Source organism: Sceloporus occidentalis, unplaced genomic scaffold (assembly GCF_023333645.1).
Source record: "Sceloporus occidentalis isolate IW3139 unplaced genomic scaffold, rSceOcc1.0.p SCAF_3, whole genome shotgun sequence".
Classification (NCBI taxonomy): domain Eukaryota; kingdom Metazoa; phylum Chordata; class Lepidosauria; order Squamata; family Phrynosomatidae; genus Sceloporus; species Sceloporus occidentalis.
In genome coordinates, this window is record NW_028316983.1 from 162,459,977 (window position 1) to 162,479,371 (window position 19,395).

Sequence of the window (19,395 nt, forward strand, 5' to 3'; positions counted from 1 at the left end):
ACCACCATCTTTCATTTTCTCAGGAAGTAGATTTCCCCTTTCAACTCTTTGAAAACCAAACAAGCTTTCAAAATTATTCTTTAACTATCATCATGTTATGATTTCATATATTTATATTGATACGACTAAATGCCTGTATAGCTCAATAGCTAAACGATTTGCAGAACAGATGCTGATGCTGCTTATATTAAAGTACTAAAATTCATTAAATAGAACAGAGTTATAAGCAGTACTTTTAAAAGTTAAAAAGATCCTCAGACAACCTGCCTGAAGGACAGGGAGAGGCAAAAAACAAGCCACTTAATCGGCTTTCAATACCCTGCTAAGAATGTCTGACAAAAAAAGAAAATGGCATGAAGCCTGGCTGGTTACACTGGCAGAAAAGAAAGAGCAGTTGAATTCTCTCTTGAAGTCTGAAAGTTTAAGATAATAACTGTGTGCATACAGTCTATTTCTTATAGGGTGACCACATAAAAAGAGAACAGGGTATCTGTACTGATTAGTTGTGTAGGAGATGGAATTCCAGCAGGTATAGTTTGTTATACAGTGGACCCATTAAATATATTGACATAGCAAAATGGCATCCCTTATAAAAAATGGAAAATCAAGGTTTGATATTTGAAATTTATACATTTTTTGAACATTTTCAAACTGGATGCTTGAATCCGTGAATAAAAAAATCTGTGTATAAGAAGGGCCGACTGTACAAGCTACTCCATCCCAAAGAACTAGGATTTTGCTCTTCCACACAACACTAAAAATACAGCAGCCTTGCCTTCTTTTGTGTGTGGTCATCCTAATTTCTAATATGATAATGTAAGCCAGGAGCTGGAAACCTCTGCACCAAATTGAATCACTTGAGTAGTACCAGCTACTCTTAACCCCCCCTCTTTTTTCTTTTCTTTCTTTTTTTTTCTTTTTCTTTTTTTTGCAAACTGTGAGGCAATAAAAGTGTATGATCAGACAATAAAAGTGTATAATCAAACAGTGTTTTCTTCAGGACAGGGCAAATTGCAGCTAAATAAATGGGCTACTTAAATTGAAATAATAGCTTTAAAATCTTCCCTCTCAGTGGGTTGTGGCCCTGATCCTTTTGCTACCAATGCCACCACCAGCCCAGTTGGTTTTAAACAGCATTATCAAACTCATTTTATTCATCAAAACCAGAGTCTTTCTGCAGTTAGTATTGGTATACATAAGTGTAAAGATCTCCTTAAATTACCCATCCTCTTGCAGACCTCCTGTTGAGCTAATGAATTCTCTCAAACTACCAAGGAAATGTTGTCACTATTTTTGGGACCCCAAATCCCCCACCTATTTGGGTTACGCTATGCATCCTCCAATTATTTAAGAGGCATTGTTTTGTTTGTTATACACTAGACAGTCATTTGAAATACTGGCTCCATTTACCTCCTAAAACAGACAGATGTCAGGAGGACAGGGCTCCTGAAACCTTAATAGCTGTGCAAATGAATGGATTTCTGTTGGTATAGCATGCATGATGAAGCACTGTAAGAAATTCCCTTTCTGTAGAACCACTGAGAGCCAGCATGGTGTAGTGGTTTGGCTGTTGGACTATGAGTCTGGAGACCAGAGTTCAAATCTTTGCTCAGCCATGGAAACCCACTGGAGGCAAACTGATGGTTGAGCATGCATATTTGTGTTCAGTGCTTCTGTGTTTATAATAAGCAGTACATTTTTGCTCATCCCAGAGTAACACAGTGGATGCAACATATGGAGCATTATGAAATGTTATTTGTATTTATTATTTAGAAAGTTTGTTTTTGTCAGTGTATGCAGTTTGTCATCCTCAAGGGCAAATACTTACTTTGTGATGTCAACTCCCAAGAATTACCTTCATGCTGACACAAGTGTCTATCTGACACAAGTGTCTATCTAATACAGGCATTCTATAGCTAATTAAGGTTAATAGTCTTGTTATCAAAAACAGAAAAAAATGTGCATGACCAGGATCCCTGCTTGTATTAGACAGGAAATGATAGATGAGGAATATCTAACTAAATAGCTTGTACAGCATGAAAACATACTGGGATGCTGCCAAGGTTACTTTAACCTGGGCTTCTGCCTGACTTTGGGATTGCATCAGAACTAAATTGTCTATTTCTGGTCTTCACAAGAAAAATAAATCTTTTATCATAAGGTCAAAAGGTCCTAGTGCCATCCCAAGAATAGTACCATTGGCTACTGAATCCTAATTGGAGTTTATTAGAGCTTTTCCTAAATCAGTGGAGCAGCTGCCAAATGAAGGGAATAACAGAACAGTGGCAAGTGTGAGAAGCCAGTGCTATGTCTGTACTATGCTTCCCACTCTCCTCTCCTCCCCTACCTATCCTGTTGTTCTCTGGTGCCATGGAGGATTCTATCCTGTAACCAGCCTAGTCCACTTCTGCCTGTGAAATGCAGGATAGGGACACCACCTATACCCTCCGACATTTCACTGATGAAAACTGGGACACAAGTTATGGGAAGGAAGCTGACATCAGGTGCAGGTATTGTAAAGACAGTCTGGACCCAATTTGAGGTTTTGGCTTTGTGTTGTGTAAGCAGGACACAGTGAGCCCAGGGGTAACATGGGGTAAAATATCCATGTAAATATTTACCTTGCCTTGGAAGCAAGGGGTGGAGAATGAAGGCAAGTGGCAGACTGTTGTTTATCTCCATTTCAAAGAACAAAGAAATATTGCAGCCCTGTAGTGTTCATGGCACCACGTTCATGTTTTTGAAACAGAGCTGTCAGGTTTTTTTGCTGATAGGGTTCCTGTGCCTTAAAGGGTGCAAATACCATCACACAGTAAGGAATCACTAGCTGAAATGTCTGTTCTCTTCAGACATTGGCTAAAGGGCACCAAGAAAATTGTGCTTCAAAAGACTGTGAGGGATGCTGCATGTTAAATCAGTGGGAATGAGCTGACTCCAGCCAGCATTTTATGATGTAATATCCCCTGAGTGTTTAATCAATAATAATAAACCTTAATAGACTTTAATGAAGGTAGTAAAATTTTATGAGTTTCCCTCTTTCTCTTTTCCCCTGTGATTCAAAGTAAAAGAAACCATTTAAAGTACAGGCCAGGCAGATGCAAAATGAAATGAATCAGTGCTTGTTTATCAGCTCTAAAATCAACACACGCTTGTCTTCTCCCTATTACCAGAGGGTGTCTCGATGGTCAGTCAGACTCCTCATGCAGGTATCCTAGTTCTACATGTATTATTTGGTTCTTAAAATGACTGTATGTGCTGGTAATCAGCTTGAAGCTGGACCAACCTTGATAATCACAAGAAGAGAGAGAACTGTTCAGGTTTTGATCACAAAGCACATCTATTTCTTTTAATATCTGTGTAGCAGAGAGAAGTTTGGCAGCTACTACTTCACCTCCCCAAATCAGGCCTGGATACAATGAAAATCTAAGGTGCAAACTGTGCCAAGTTTTCAGGTGGTAGTACCAAAAACAATCTGTGTTATTCTTACAATTAAGTAAAAACTGCTACTTTTGTTTGTGTTGTGTTTTGTTTTAGATACTGTATGCAGCAGCACCACAAGCACCTCCACCTTCGGGGAAGTGGCGGCAGCAGGAAGGAAAGAGAGAAGATAATCAGGAAGGAAGGGAGGGAGGGAAGGAGAGAGGGAGGGAAGAGAGGGGAGGGAAGTAAGAGAGAGCTGCTGCATCCACACTGCAGGATGGGAGCAGGGCAAGGCCAGGGGACCCGGTAGGAGGAAAACGAGAGATCATTAAAAATATATATATATATATATAGAAATAATCGAAAAATCGATCTATTGCTAAAGCAAGTAGTTGATTTTTCGATTATTTCTATTGCAAAAAAGAAAGAAATAACTGATTCTGATCTGGGATTCCCACTTATTGGGCACGCTTCAGAATTGATACTTCCCAAAAAAAAACCACTTCCAAAGTATTGTCAGGAAACCCTGGGTTATTTGTGTTTGCTCTGCTTCTTTCCTCCTAGGCCCCATTCCCACTATACAAAGAATCGGATTGCTGAGCGAATTAAATTACCCTAGTTCCCATTTGAACCCGGTTCCTATCACGATGTGATCGAATCTGTCATGATGAAGCGAGGCAAAGGCAAAAGAACTGGTTTTTCCAGACACCAGCTAAAAAGAGGTTCTTTTGAAAAAACGCGATTCCAAAGCTTGTTGAGCAAATGGGAACAAAAGATTGGAATCGCAGCATTCTGGAGGGGAGGGACTAATGGCAGAGGGGTGTTTAACATCCCTCCCATTTTTTGGGAGATGTCATCCCCCCCGTGCTGTCTTGTCATTATTGGTGTGATGTTTGGTTCCTTTTAAAATAAAATAAAATAAAACTAAGCGATGAAGCGACAGAATGGTTTAGCAACTACTTGCAAAGGTGCTAAACCACTCTATTGCTTAATCGCTTAATTGTATTTACAAGAAAGAAAGAAAAGAAAACATGCCCTGTCCTCCTTCTCACAAGCCTCCCTAGGTCCTGGTGCCCTCCATTTCCGTCCTCCTCCTCTTCTCCCTTCCCGGCCTGGGAATGACCCTTCCCCGGCCCCCAAACTCCCTTCCCAGCCTTTCCTCCCTCTCATCCTCCTCTTCTTCTCCACTCCCCCCTGCCTTGCCATGCTCCATTGCCATCCTTGTCACACTCTCTCAGCCTCATACTCTCTCAGCCTCAGAACACACTCTCTCAGCCTCCAACCCCCTCCCCAATTTCCAAACTGGCTTACGTCAGATGATTGACAGGGGAGTTTAAAGCGGTGCTACCAGTGGGAACCGCGATCGCCTCAAAAAAACCAAAAAACAAACATCACACAGGGTAAGGGGGAAAAACCCTTTCATAATGAGAAATAGGGGTCTTTTGAAATCGCTTTCCAAACCAGGGCAGGAGTAACTCATGAAGCGATTCATCCTGCCAGTGAAAATGACCCCCTAGAATTGATCCAATGATGATCGGAAGTACTTTCAAATGTGAATGAAGGTCATTTGCCCCGAATTCCACTTCGGAGCAAACTACAGTGGGAATGACCCACTGGTGTTCTATCCAACTTCCTTCACTCAGTTTCATTCTCCCTCTAGCCTAATTTTGTCTGTCCAACACATATCATGAACTCCACATTAGCATCTGAGCTTGTGACATTTTACTTGTGCTCATAACAAGAACCCAGCATGTGGAAACTGAAAAAGCGAGGCTTTTCATAGCAGAGAAATAAGTAATGGTGGAGGAAATTTTCACCTGTACTTGTCAGGCTGCCACAGTATCAAGGCTAGGTCTGATACCCTCGCAGCATCTGTAAACACTAATACACTACTAAAATGATGGATGAAAGTATCGAATAGCACATTCCAATATGCTGATGTCAGGGCCGTTCCTATCATTAGGCAAATGGAGGCAGCTACCTTGAGCAGCAGATTTGGGCTTTCATTAAATGGCAGCAAGTTTTAATTATTTGCTTCTACTCTCCCTCCCATCTTTTTAGCATTTTTAAAAATGCTGGAATGGTAAAAGGTGTTTGTGGGATTTTCTGCCTTATGTGCCAAAATAACTTGGCTGGCTTTGGGTGATAAGCATTTTGTTTTGGAGTGGGGGAAGGGCATGCCATGTGTTGCTCTGCTTTAGGCCATTCATCTGCATCATGTTTAAAATGAAATCTGCCCAAGGCACTTGGTTCAAACATTTGGCATGTAATGTTTTGCAGTGGGAGGTAAAGATCTGGACAGCCAACTCATAGGAATTATGTAGGGACCTTTCAAAGCATTGATCATTCATGATAGTTCTGAAATTCCCCCTGGGCAAGTAATCTCACATGCCTTCTCATACAACATCACTGGGAGTGAAATCCTTCCAGGGCCACACCTGAATTCTAGCAAAAGAGCAGTTCTTCTTCTTTTACCCAATTGCCTAATTTTCAATCACAACTCAGCTCTGTCATATTCACAGCCGGGCTGTGGGTGTGGAGAGACAAAGAGAACTGCAGAGGCCACTTTCATACTCCCTCTTGCTGTCAGTAAAATTAGAAGTATACACTTATTTCCACCAGCTTCAGTTTGCTTCCTTCATGTGTCTTCTCACTCTTGCTTCACAAACAGTGGCACAATAATTTGTGCAACCTGCATGCCATCTGAATGTGGACCTTTGTTGAACCATAAGCTATCCCCCCAGATTTACCATACAAACTCTGAGCCCTTTCCCCATGCTTCACCTAGCTATGTCATGACTCATGAGGAACAGGCAGGATCAGAGAAGTGTCTGGCTATGTCCCTGTAGCCAGACAGGAAATGATTGGCATATATATTTGTGTACAAGTTGACTTCATGCATAAATCAAGGGAAGTTTTAGGTCCAAAATCATGGATTTTGATATGACCCATGGATAAGTCGAGGGTAAAACGTAGATGCATGTAACAAAGGATGTAAAGAGGGAAACACCATTTCCCTTCCTCCTTCTCTGGACCTTTGCCGACCACTTAACACAACTACCCTGGAGATGGAGGAGAAGGTTTGGGAAGGGAGGGAAATGAAGGAAAATTGAATGTTTGGTGGGGAGAGAATGTTTTAACATCAGATTATGAAGGGATGTGGAGTTAAATGGGGTGTTTGAGGGGCAGAGTGATCTGGAGGAGGATCATTGGGAGAGAGGATTTTAACATCAGATTGAAAAAGGAATAACCTCTTTCACACACACACACACACACACACACACCCCTACCTGCCTGGCAGCTCTTTCAGAAATCACTGGAGAGGCACATCCAGTGGTTCTTCTTTCAAGAGCTTTCTAGGCAGTATTACGATATTGACCTGTATATAAGTCAAGCCAGGATTTTAGAGTCAATTTTTAGGCATACATTTTTGGACTTGAGTATATACAGTACATCATTTCTGAGATCTGCTGGGGTCTTGCCAAGAAAACCCCATTATAGGTTTACCTTAGGGTTGCCATAAGTCAGAAACAACTTCAAGGCACACAACAACAAGAAAAATATAATACATCCTGATGTTCTTAGTTCATGCATAGAGTTCCTGAGGACTTTATGCCTATCAGCACACACAACTGTACCAGTGATTGATGCCTGGGAATATGGACCCTATTGCATGAGGTTAAAAAAGCGGATTACCTTTCCCGAATTCAGTGCTAATTTGGGAGGCAGCCGGTTTGTATCACACATAAATCGCTGCCAAATTGTCTCCCGGGTGCATCCTGGATGAAGCCCAGGTTGCCTAAGCAGCTTCGGCAGCCATTTTTAGAAGTCGGAAGCTTCCGTTTTTGAAAAGGGGCCATGGAAGTGGCTTAGGCAACCCGGGCTGCATCCGGGAGAAACCCGTGCAGTGATTTGGGAGCAATTTAGCGCTGAATTTGGAAAAAGGTAAGCCGCTCTTTTAACCTCATGTGATAGGGTTCTACAATGAGTTTAAAATTAGTTTCATTGTTTGAAAAATATGGGTTAAAAAGTCTTTTGCCAGAAATTAAACAGAGTAGCTGTAGTCTAAACGAGTATTATAAATGTTGTACAGGGCCAATAAGAGGGTTCAGTTTCAGCTGGTACATCTGACCAGAATGCCAAGGGAAAGACCTTGAATATCTGACCACCTCCTCCACTTCCCCCTAGGTCCTGTCTATTTTTCTTGTAAAATGAACAGATCCTTTCACCTGCATTTCAGTTATGCTTTCATATTCATGCACCAAAAACTGTCTGCTTTGTTCATGTTTTATCATAAACATATTTTTCTACAAAAAAGGAAAAAAATACAACTTTAAATGTCCATGTTATGCTCTTTACTGAAAAGAATTAATTGAATCAATTTTGAGAGGAGACCCAAAGCAGTCTTCTTTTGCCTTGAAAAACTTCTCTTGGAGGCCCTGCTGTCAGGTTACCAATAAAATGTTGGGTCTGAATTCCTTTGATTCACCCATAATGTAGTCTGCTTTACCTCTTCTGCCTTAGTGAAGCCCATTCTCTATGACCTTTCCTAGATAAACACAGAAAAGTCAGCAAATGAGATAAAGAAAATACCACAGTCCAACTTAATAGCCAAATCAAGACCCATGAATGTGTGTGTGCAGCCTGTATACAATACACAGAGAAATTGAGAGTCTTTATCTTAGTGGTAGATTCCCCTTACAATGGAAAAAATCTTGTCAAAATATAAATGGAGGGATGGGGAAATACAGTGAAATCCATGCATGACTGATGTTATAGAAGAGTCAGGACGCCAGATAAGAGCTTTGTCTTTATTAAACAAGAACATCGCAGGAACAGGAAACTCCCAACTCCACCAGCTAAACTAAGGCCAGTGCCATCCAGTGACTAATGTGCATAACAGCAGTAATACAATTAAGACAAAGAATAGTTTATCTGAATAATGAAAGGAAAATTAACAATTAAAATATTATTTCCAGCTAAAAGTAAGAGTCTTGCGGCACCTCAAAAGTGAAAAGAAGAATTATTATGGGCATAAACTTTTATGGATTTATGTCAGCTTTATGGCAGTCTATTAAACATTGTTTAAATACTTAAAATACTATTAAACATTGTTTAATAGTATTTTAAGGGAGGGATTGAAGGTTTTGGATTGTATATTTTTTAATCTTTGTAAGCCGCCCCAATTGCATTTTGTAGAGGGGCAGGATATAAATAAATTTTATCATCATCATCATCATCATCATCATCATCATCATCATCATCATCATCATATACCACAATTATAAATCTTAAAGATGCCGTGGGACTCTTGTCTTTGTTGCAACAGACTAATGTGTATGGTTCTTTAGCACTTGCTTTCAGACTCTCCAAAGCTCCATGTTAGGTTTCTTCTAGACCTCTGCATGACATGTCTAGGCATTTGCTGAGCTTGTCTGTATGCTTGTCCTCCCCACCCATCAGTTTAGAAAGGCTGGATTATACAGTATCACCTGCTGATGGAAGCCTCTTTGATCTAGCAGAGGTCCTCTGTAAGAGTAAGAAGACAATTTTCACTTATTTTTTTCTTCCTCTGCAATCCCATGTTCTACTTCCCATGCTGCTCTGAAGAGTTTTCTAACCTTTTAGTCCAATGGTCCGCAACCTTTTTCTGGCTACTGCCCCCTTTCATCTTGGGCAACAACCCTAGCACCCTCCGCTTTGCATATTTCTTGATATTAGGTTTAAAATAACCAATCTCTGTCACTTTGCACCTGACCACCCTGGGAGGAGCAACCGAGCAACTGGCTGAACAGCAACCAAGAAGCCTCTCACCAAGTAGTTTCTTGATTGATGCTCAGCCAGCTGCTTGGTTGTTGCTCCCAAGGTGACCAAGTGCAAAGGAAGAAGCTTCTACCTGATAAGGAAAGACTCTCAGTTCTTCTTCATTGTGCAAGAATTTCCCAACCACCACCAGTGAAAGATGCAGCTAAGGGGGCAGGTTATGAGTGTTAAGGGACCCTGAAAAGTCATTACTACTTTTGGCTGTGATGAGGGAAAGGATATTATGCAGGAAAGTGAGAGAATTCTTTTCTGCTCTGAGGATGAAACTCTCTCTTGAAACAAAAAGTCTTCTGTCAGCTGAGAGAAACCAGAGACAGCAAAGCCATCCTATGTTCATAGGTTGAAAGCATCAGCATATATTAATTAAATATGCCTGTGACTACATAGCTAGGACTAAATCAGCTTTCACACTAGCAGCATTTATTTTTAAATTTCTCTGATCTATGGCTGGGGTCTTCCATTTGTTGTTGTTGTTGTTGTTGTTGTTGTTGTTGTTGTTGTTGTTGTTATATCCCACCTTTTTCCAGTTTGGATCTCAAAGCAGCTTCCAATAAATAAATTAAAAATGAGATCAAACAATCAAGAAATTAAAACCAGATTAAAATATATATCATTAAACACACACAAGCCAGCACAACAATAGACAAGATCCTGCACATTATTTTGGTAGGATGGGCCTTCTATAATCAATAATCAAACACTTGTTTAAACAGGATAGTCTTTATTTGTTTGCAAAAAGAAAGGGAGGGTGCCAATATAACCTCTGGGAAGGGAGTTCCAGGGGTTGGGGGCAGCCACTGAGAAGACTCTCTCCTGTGTTCCCACTAGATGTACCTGTGAAGGTGGTGGGGCAGAGAGAAGAGCCCCACTACCAGATCTCAAAGCACAGTCTGGTTCACAAGGGAGAATACAGTCCTCATAATAACCTGGACCTGTGTCACGTAGCACTTTATAGGTCAAAACCAGCACTTTGAATTGTGCCCAGAAATGGACTGGCAGTCACTGAAGCTGATGCAGCAAAGGAGTTGTGAGTTCCCCATAGCCAGCCGTCATCAGCAATCTGGTGGCAGCTCTTTAGACCAGGTGATGTTTCTGACAACTCTTCAAAGTCAGCCCCAAATATTTGCTTTCATCTGTGAAATGTTGGAGGGTATGGGTAGTGTCCCCAGTCTACATCTCACAGGAAGAAATGGACTAGACTGGTGACTGGACATGGCCACACATGTCCTGGTTTTCATTTATAAAATGTTGGAGAGTATGTAATTTGAATGCCACTACTAAAAAGGCCCTCCCCTCATGTTTACCCTCTTCACTTTGTTTAGCAGGGCGATTTTAGAAGGTTGTACATATCCAAAGCTTTGTGGTGACTTTGTAATGAACTAATTGTGGCTTTAAAGAAAAGAAAAAGCGGTTTATACTGGTGCTGGAAATAAACTCATTTTCTTATGTTCAGTGTCCTACTACATTAGGCTTTGGGGGGGGGGGACTTTACTCTGTTTGTTATTCCTGTTGATGGAGAGTGGCACCAATATGACAGTATTTACAGTAACACTGAATTTTATCCAAGACAGATTAAAGTCCTATTGTGTCACCCACAGCCACTGAACGAATACAAGTCAAGTCCAACTTATAGGGAACCCTATAAAGGGATTTGAACACTGGAATCCCTGAGTCCTAGCCCCACACTCCAACCATGACTGCACCATCCTTGTAGGAGACTACATGATCAGCATTCTTGCTCTGGACCTTGGCCTTTTATATTTCTCTTATATCCCATGATGTGGGGGAAAAACCAAAGAGGATGCAGGAATTTAGCTAGAGCTATTCTTCTGTACTGGGTCTTGTTTTAGACTTGTCCCATGCCCTTTGTTTCTGAGGGCAGAGTTTTATGAGAAGACAAAGAGCTGCTTCCAGTTGCATATCCTCCAGCATTTCCCAGAAGAGAACTGGGGCACATATGGTCAAACAATGTCTGAATATGATCAAGATGGCAAAGTTACTAATGGGGGAAAACAACCAAGCTACAATGGGCTGCATCAGTTTGCTCTGGCCTGAGTAAGGCAGGAAGAACAAAATTGTACACCGCTTCCGTCTCCTGTCTCCTCTGCTAAGTTAATTGAATGCAAACTGCTTTTGCACTTTCAACTCACTTTGCAGAAATTAAATAAGCTGAGGACAAAAGGGGAATGTTGGAAGGAAGAGAGAGAAGCTGAAAAGGTGTGAAGGCAGAGGATTGATCAAGACTGTCCGTACTAACTGAGGCAGTTGGAGGTTATACAGTTGTGCCTGAGCATCCGAAAGTGTGTTATTTGAAAGCAAATGTGTTATAGCATATGGGACTCAGGAGAGCCAGTGTCTAGTCCCCACTGAGTTGTAAAACACGCTGGGTGACCTTGGGCCTGTCACTCTTTCTCGGCCTACCTCACAGAATTGAGAAGGAAAGCCATATGCACTGTCTTATAATCTTTGGAGGAAAGGCAGGTTATAAATGTAAACTTGTCATAAATCAGACTCCCTACAGGCCACATAATGAGCATGGTACAGGGTACGCCTTATAGAAATGTTCAGGCTCTCCTGAGCTGCTGTACCAGCTTATCCAGTGCTGCCCAAAAGCACTTAGGCGGCAACTTTAATTCCAGCAATTACCATAGCTTGGGGCACGCCTATGCCTGGAGCGCTGATGTGAGTGTGAATGAAACATTACAGAAGAGAAAAATTATTACTAACACTATTTGCATCCAAATGTGAATGTAGTGGCTTTTGCAACCAAGGAGCCAAGAGCAGCCTCTCAAGACTGGGTGGGGTGGCTATAAGAGGAGCAAAAGTGTTTCTTCTGTTAAAAACAATAGTTGTACAGCATATGATAAGAGTAAATATCAGAATTTGAAAAAGTTAGTTGCTAAATCCTGCAGCAAGCTTGCCTAGGTCTAATCTACACTGCAGGAATAATGCAGTTTGACATCACTTTAACTTCCATGGCCCAGTGTTATAGAATTTGGGGATTTGTAGTTTGGTGAGGTATTCGGTCTGTGAGATATTTATACTTCCCTGTCATAGAGTTCTAGTGCCCCATCAAACTAAAAATCCCAGAATTCCATAGCATGAAACCATGGCAGTTAAAGGGGTATCAAACTGCATTATTTCTGCAGTGCAGTTTAAACCTATGATTCGTGATTTTTTAAGGCAAGTCACAGTGTGTACTTTACCACGTGTGATCCTGTTTTCATAAACTGCACCATCAACAATCATTCCAGCATGTTAAATGCCATTTATCATTCTTATCTCTTTCATGCATCATACAAGCTGTACACTAGAGGCAGAAAATGTGTGGCCCTCCAACTTTTGTGGAAGCCAGCATGCTCCATGATCAGGGGTGATAGGATCTGTGTTCCAAGATCTCACAGGTTCCCAACCTCTGTTTTAAATAATAAATAAGCAAATGTTTTTATTTAAAATCTATCCCATTATACTTCTTAATTTTGTCTGACAGATTTTGAAAGCATGAAGAACAATTCAGGCACAACATCCATTCATGGATGCTCAGCACACATAATTAAATCCAAAGACAGTTTGGTTTTGCTACTCCTTATAATAAATTGGGTTTTGAATGCATACCTGAATGAGAAAAGATCTCATAACTCAAGGGTGGCCAGAGGCAAATAAGATGTCTTTAACAGCAATGTAGGAGATAATTTTGAGCCAAGTAAAGCTTGTAATGAACAGGTAAGAAAAGGCTCGCCCTTATAGTTTATTTCCTTACCTTTTGGATTAGCCTTAGGGAAATAATATGACAGTCTGAAGGCAGCATTCACATACAATCATTGGCCTTGCTGGTTTGGGGAATTTAGGAGAGGCAAAGAATTATTTTGAACAACCAATATTTTTCTTTGCAAGGATCATAAGGAGTGACAATCTCTTATCACATTCTTTCCCCTATTTTGTCTTCAGCATGCCTGTCTTTTTATCCCTCAGTAGGCAAAGTATCTTGTAGCACCTTTGTGACTAACTTCTTTCTCAGCACAGTCTCAAAGGTGCAACAAGATCCCTCTATATACTGATCCAGATTAACATCACTATGTTTTCAAATTCTTATCCCGCAGTTTTCTAATACTTGTTTTTCTAATATTGGTTGTTTCTTTTTCATGGTGGTGGTGGTGGTGGTGGTGATGATGATTGTGATGATGGTTAACTGGAATTTGATATGGACACTAGAGCCAGGCAAAGATGCTTTAGGGGCTGAAATTGACATTACTTGTGTAAGATACTCTATCATGAGCCAGAAATTAATGGAAACACAGAGGCATATTATGCATGCACTCTGGATATGTGCTCAGATACTCAGAGGGTTGTTTCATCCAACTTGAAGTTCTTTAGCTAGTTTTGGAACTGAGCAAATATAGTTTGGTCAATGGAGTGCTGTCAAAGTATGTTCTTTGCACATGGCACATTTCTTTTTAGGGGCCATTCAGACTACCTTTTACCCCAGATCAGAACCCGGATTAACCACAGGAAGTTCATATTGGCCCCGATCCTTTCACAAGCGAAATCGAGGCTTTCACACCCATTCAGGGGCAAATGCCCCTTGGCGTGGGTCTTTTGAAAGTGGGGTAAAAGCTGTATCTTTTGGGAAAAACCGGGTCCGGAAAATATGAATTTGTCCCCAATTATGATCAGGTCAAGTTCAGGGCAGGGATTTAGGTCAGAGGGAGGGCAGAGGGCAGAACATTCCTTCCCTTCATCGGGGCGAAGGAGGAGGAGGGGGATGAAGGAGCAGGAGGAAAGAAGGGGGCCATGAAGGGCAGAATTGGAAGGAGGAAGAGGAAAAGGAAGGAGCCAGAGAAAGGGTGCCAAGGGCAGAATCGGGGTGACGGAGGAGGAGGAGGAGAAGAAAAAGGAAGGAGCAGGACGAAGGGTCAAGTTCAGGGTAGGTCAGAGGGAGGACACAGAATGGACAAGTCTCCCTCTCGTAGGCAACTTTCTCTCTTTTTTATTTTTTATTTTTGACAGACTATGTGAATGCTTTTTGCTACAGGGTGATACATATACAGTGGACCCTTGTTATACGCTGGTGTTTGGTTCCAAGATCCCCCGTGTATAACAAAATCCGTGTATGCCCAAGTCCCATTAAATATAATGGCAGAGCAAAACGATGTCCCTTATAAAAATGGAAAATCAAGGTTTGATCATTGAAATTTATACTTTTTTGGAACACTTTCAAACCATGTATGCTTGAATCCGTGTATAACAAATCCGTGTATAAGAAGGGCTGACTGTAGATAGAATGCGTCTGCTTGTGCTACATTTCCCTTTCATTAGCTTACTCCCAGAACGGCACCTCACTTTGCAAGAGGCTTTTTTTCTAAATTATTTTTTATATGCGAATGCTACAATGCGAATGTTACAAATATGTCTCTTTCAATTTGGCAAATTGATACAGAATGCTTTTGTTACTGTATATGTCTGTAAGGATTTCTGGGGAGGCTGAGGGAAAGCAAAGGATGCAGAGATGGCATTCCGAGGTGAAGAATTAATTATTATTATCATTATCATTATTATTATTGTATGTGTATGAGGCATTCTGGGGTCGCAAGGAGGGAGGATGTAGAGATGGCATTAGATTGCATTTTGGAGTTGAAAACGGAGGCAGAGGAAGATACATAATCTGTAGTGACCCAAGTACACACAACACACACACCCCTTGAGGTTTTTAAATTTGACAAAATATGCATACACTGCCACCAGTTTTTTAAAATAAGGATGGGGGGAAGCACCCATCCGCTTGGCCAATTGCTGTAGGAAACATCACCTTGACGAAAGCGCAACTGCATTTGACTGACAGCAAAGGATCACAAAGGAGCCTTCTTTTAAACCGGTACCTGCAAATGGCATTCAGGGATAAATTACTCTGAATAAGGTATATAAAAGTGGGCACTTGCTTCCAGAGGAATTCGGGGTGGGGGTGGAGAGACCCGAATCTGCCCAGTTCCATCCAGCACAAATGAGCGAGTGGGAATGGGGCCTATGTGTCTTTAGATCTTCATATATTAGTTAGCCTTGCTAATTAACAAGGACGACAATAACAGGCTTTCCTGAGTTTAGTGTGACACACAACGTATGTCCTAGCAAAACGAACTAATACAGATAATGATGATGCTTACACTATCACCAAATATTAATAACAAACAAAAAGGAGTAAGAAACAAATATCAGGTTCCTGCTCTGTTGAATGTACACTGCTGACACTGTTTTCCTTTGGAGTGTTTTCTAAGTAAATTATGGCACATGGGTTGTGGTGGAAATGGGGTGGTTTCAAAGTGGAAGGAAAAGGGGAATGGAATGACTAAGTCAGGCTCAGTTCTGTCTGCCTGAAAAGAAGATGGATAGCATTCCCACTCCTTCAATCTGTCCCATGGCTCTTCCACATTAATCCAAAGGAGTGTAACTTCTCACAATAAACCCCTCTGGGTTTTGCCACATATTTGCTGGGTCTTGTTGCCACTACATCCACTGATCCGTTCTTTTTGTGCAGTGGTTATTGCTATTTCTTGGATCTGCATTAAGTTTGTCAAGGTGTTTTGATTAGTTTGTTTTTGTAAAACTGGACCATGGTTTGCTGAGGCAGTCGTATGGTGTGAAGGGCAAATTTTCTCCTCTCGTTTTTTTTAACAGGATGCAAAGGTGCCATTTCACTGGTGTGCTGTAACTCTTTTCTTAAAGGGGAAGAAGAAAAAGGAGCATATTTCTGTGATGTCTCAGAATTAAAGACACCCACTCATAGGTGGGAATAAAATGTTGCAACTGGTGCCAGGAATTGCCTGAAAATAGTCCAGGACAACACAAATATAATTTGGATATTTTTAAAAGAAAACCCAAGAGCAACGGCAACAAATACTGCAGCCTCCCAGCACATTTGCATTATAAGTAATAGATTTCCTTGTAACATATTGCTTTTGTAGGCTAACAAAGGCAAGTGACACCAGCATGTTAAGTTTTGAAATAACCTTTCCAAGCGCTGCTTCTTTTCTTCTTCTAGCTTCCAGTTTACTTTCTTCCACCTCCAGAGCTACCAAAGTTAAAAGCATAATGGGTCAGCTATGGCTCAGACCCAAAGTTTTCTTCTGGTTCTCCTCAGTCAACAAGACAAATCTTATTTGCTCTGAGGGAGCAATTAAGCAATATAGTAACTCCTTTCTGGGTGTAATTCACCTTCCTACTCATATAGTTGGCTATCCTCTTTTCTTTTTTTCAATTTAGGGCTAAGGTAAACATGACACAGAAGGATCCTCCAACTTTTAAAAATTATTGTTTAGGAGGGAAGTGTTTATACTCTTTATGTCATATTGCTCTCTCGAATTAAAACTTCATTCTATAGGAGCTGTTACTTGCCCTGCAGCAGAATGTATACATCGGAGACACAGCCATCTCTGTCAAGAATATCAGTATTCAAAGAGTATCAGTATCTTGTTGCACCTTTGAGGACTGAGTGAAAGACCAAGTCTAGGAAGCTTATGCTACAATGCCTTTTGTTCAGTCTGAAAGGTGTAACAAGATCCCTCTGCCTTCAGAAAATATGCAAGTACATTTGTCAGCATACCCCCTGTTTAGCCCCAAGGAGTCACTCGTCCTATTTTTCTGAATCATGAGCACAACCAACTTCTAATACTTTATTTTTCAAGAGTGTGGTTAAAGCTTACACTGAGATGTGGTTAGAGCCAAGGTTAACTCTCAACATAGAAGCTTCTACTCAACATAGAAGCAAATGCTTAGTAACTCTTGTTAGTACCCTGCAAAATCATGAAGTAAGCCAATGTTTTGTTTCATGAAAGATTTCATATGGACTTAATCACCAAGTCTATTATATATACAACCCATAGTTGTAGCTATAATTAAAATGCCAAATAAAATATTTTACTACTTTAGCCTTCAGATGTTCTTTAAAGTGATGTTGAATATTATGTATGTGTGCCTGTGTATCCATGCGTCCACCAGAAACAGATCAGAAAATGATTCCCTGATTTCAAATGAAAGCTAAAATTGAGAAGCCATGCATGCCTAGTGAACTCACTGAACTCACTGGGTCTTACCTATCAGGTAAACATGCACCGGCCTCCATTAACAATAGTCATGATATTAATACATGTGATAAATTAATTGAAAGCACATTTTAACATCTTGATACTTCAGTTAACCAGCCCCATTAAAGCTTGTAGTCCTAATATTTGGCCAAAGATCTCTTACCAATTTTATTATTTCCAATGGTGGGAGGGTTTAGGGGTTAATCCAACTTTTTGTGTTTTTGTATTTTCATTTATGTTGTAATCCCACCTTGATCCACAGGGAGAGGCAGGCAATATAAATAAATCTTGTTGTTGTTGTTGTTGTTAGCTAATGCCCTGCCCTGCAGCAGAATAAAAATAGCATTGATCAAAATGACTTGGTTGCTGTGTGCCTTCCAATTGTTTCTTATGGTGACCCTAAGGCAAACCTACCACCTACCTTTGCCATCCTCTGAGGCTGAGAGAGTATGCCTTGCCCAAGGTCACAGAATGGGTTTCCATGGCCAAGTTGGGATCTAAACCCTTGTTTCTAGTATTTTACTCAAACCATGTGGATCCAAGTTTGCAGGACAATTATTCTTGTTATGATTTGTGGTGGAAATATGTCTATTATAGTCATTCAATCTTCTAAATGATTTCAACAGTCATATCCCTACCACAAAGTCATAATGCAGAGAATTCTCCCCCAAATTTTCAAGGGCAGCAAATATTTTAACAACAACAACAACAAAATTGAGCTTGCAGTTTCCCTGTCAAGAAAACCTTGCTGTGAGGTAAGGTAACATGAAACACCTCTCTTACTGTCTGTGGAGGAGAATGAGCACCAGCTGTGGCGCATTGTTTCACCTGAAGCAAAACTAAGAGGCATTTCAAGTTTTTCAACTGAGACGTCAACCAGGTCTGACAGGACTGAAATATTGTTCACCACACCCTCTGTGAGAAATATTTTGGGTGCTTTCCTATTGTAAAACCCTCTTTGTTACTGCACTAGTGTGTCCACACACACATTTACTCATAACTGGGGATGTGTGCAAGATGCTGACAATAAGTCTATTTAGGGTATGCCATCTGCAGCTCCATGGGGCTGTGGGAGATGGCAGATTACGACCAGAGAGGGAGTTTTCCTTTTCCTTCCTTCCACAAAGACTCTCAAATGTTACATCCAAGTTTACCAACATTCAGTAATATTTAAAATGCTGCATTTTGGCAGCACCACATTTGAATACACAGTGGTTCATACACTCAGATTGAGGCAGTTACCTCAGGCAGCAGCTGCTGAGGGGCAATGGTGTCTCCTGAGCCACTTCCTTCTATTAGAGGACACAGGAGAGTTGTGAGAACCACATAGCTTGTCCTCACTCTTCTGAAACTAGCCTGCTGCCCTCAGGTGTAGTATAAAGACTTTTCCCAATGACAATATTGAATTATTAACTGTCAGCCTAGACATGGAGTGGGGTGCCATCTTTGCCTCAGTCACAAATTAAAAAGTCTCGAACAAATCCCATATAAGCTGTGGCTGACTACATAGTCTTGTACAATTAAAGGGTGGAGGATTATTGCATTTTTTATCCTTCATATTCCCATGCTCCATTTCTACCAGCATGAACACATTAATGCAATGAGTCAGCTAGGAAACTATAGCCCTTCTGGTGTTTTTGGACTGCAACTCCCACAATTCCTCACCATTGACTAGGCCAGGTAGCACTGATGAGAGTTGCAGTCCAATGATATCTGGAGGGCCAAATTGCTCATCTGGCCACATATGAAAATAGTAACGCACTGAGTGTGAAAGAATTAAATTCTGCCTCATTCGGTGTCATTTAATCCTTTCTCCAGTGTCTACTAGTAATGGTTATAAGTTGTGGTTTAACTGTTTGCTCATGTGACCTCTAATGTGGTTCCCTCCTAGTCTTAACATCTGTTATACCACCAACATTTACACCCTTTACAACCCACCTTGGCTAACTGGTTTGTCTCCAATTCATCTTCTTGTTTGGTTTGTACAGAGAATGTGTCTGTCAAGCAATAATGTAAGTGGAGGTGGATGCAAGTGATGTTACATGATGTTTAGTGCGGGCAATTAGCAAACTAATTA

The 19,395-nt window shown here is 40.9% G+C and overlaps 1 protein-coding gene across 3 annotated transcripts in view; it reads left to right on the plus strand.

The window, feature by feature from the left end:
* The window catches only part of DSP (desmoplakin), a 128,730-nt gene that overhangs the window by 51,470 nt on the left and 57,865 nt on the right, over window positions 1-19,395 (plus strand). The window lies entirely within an intron of this gene.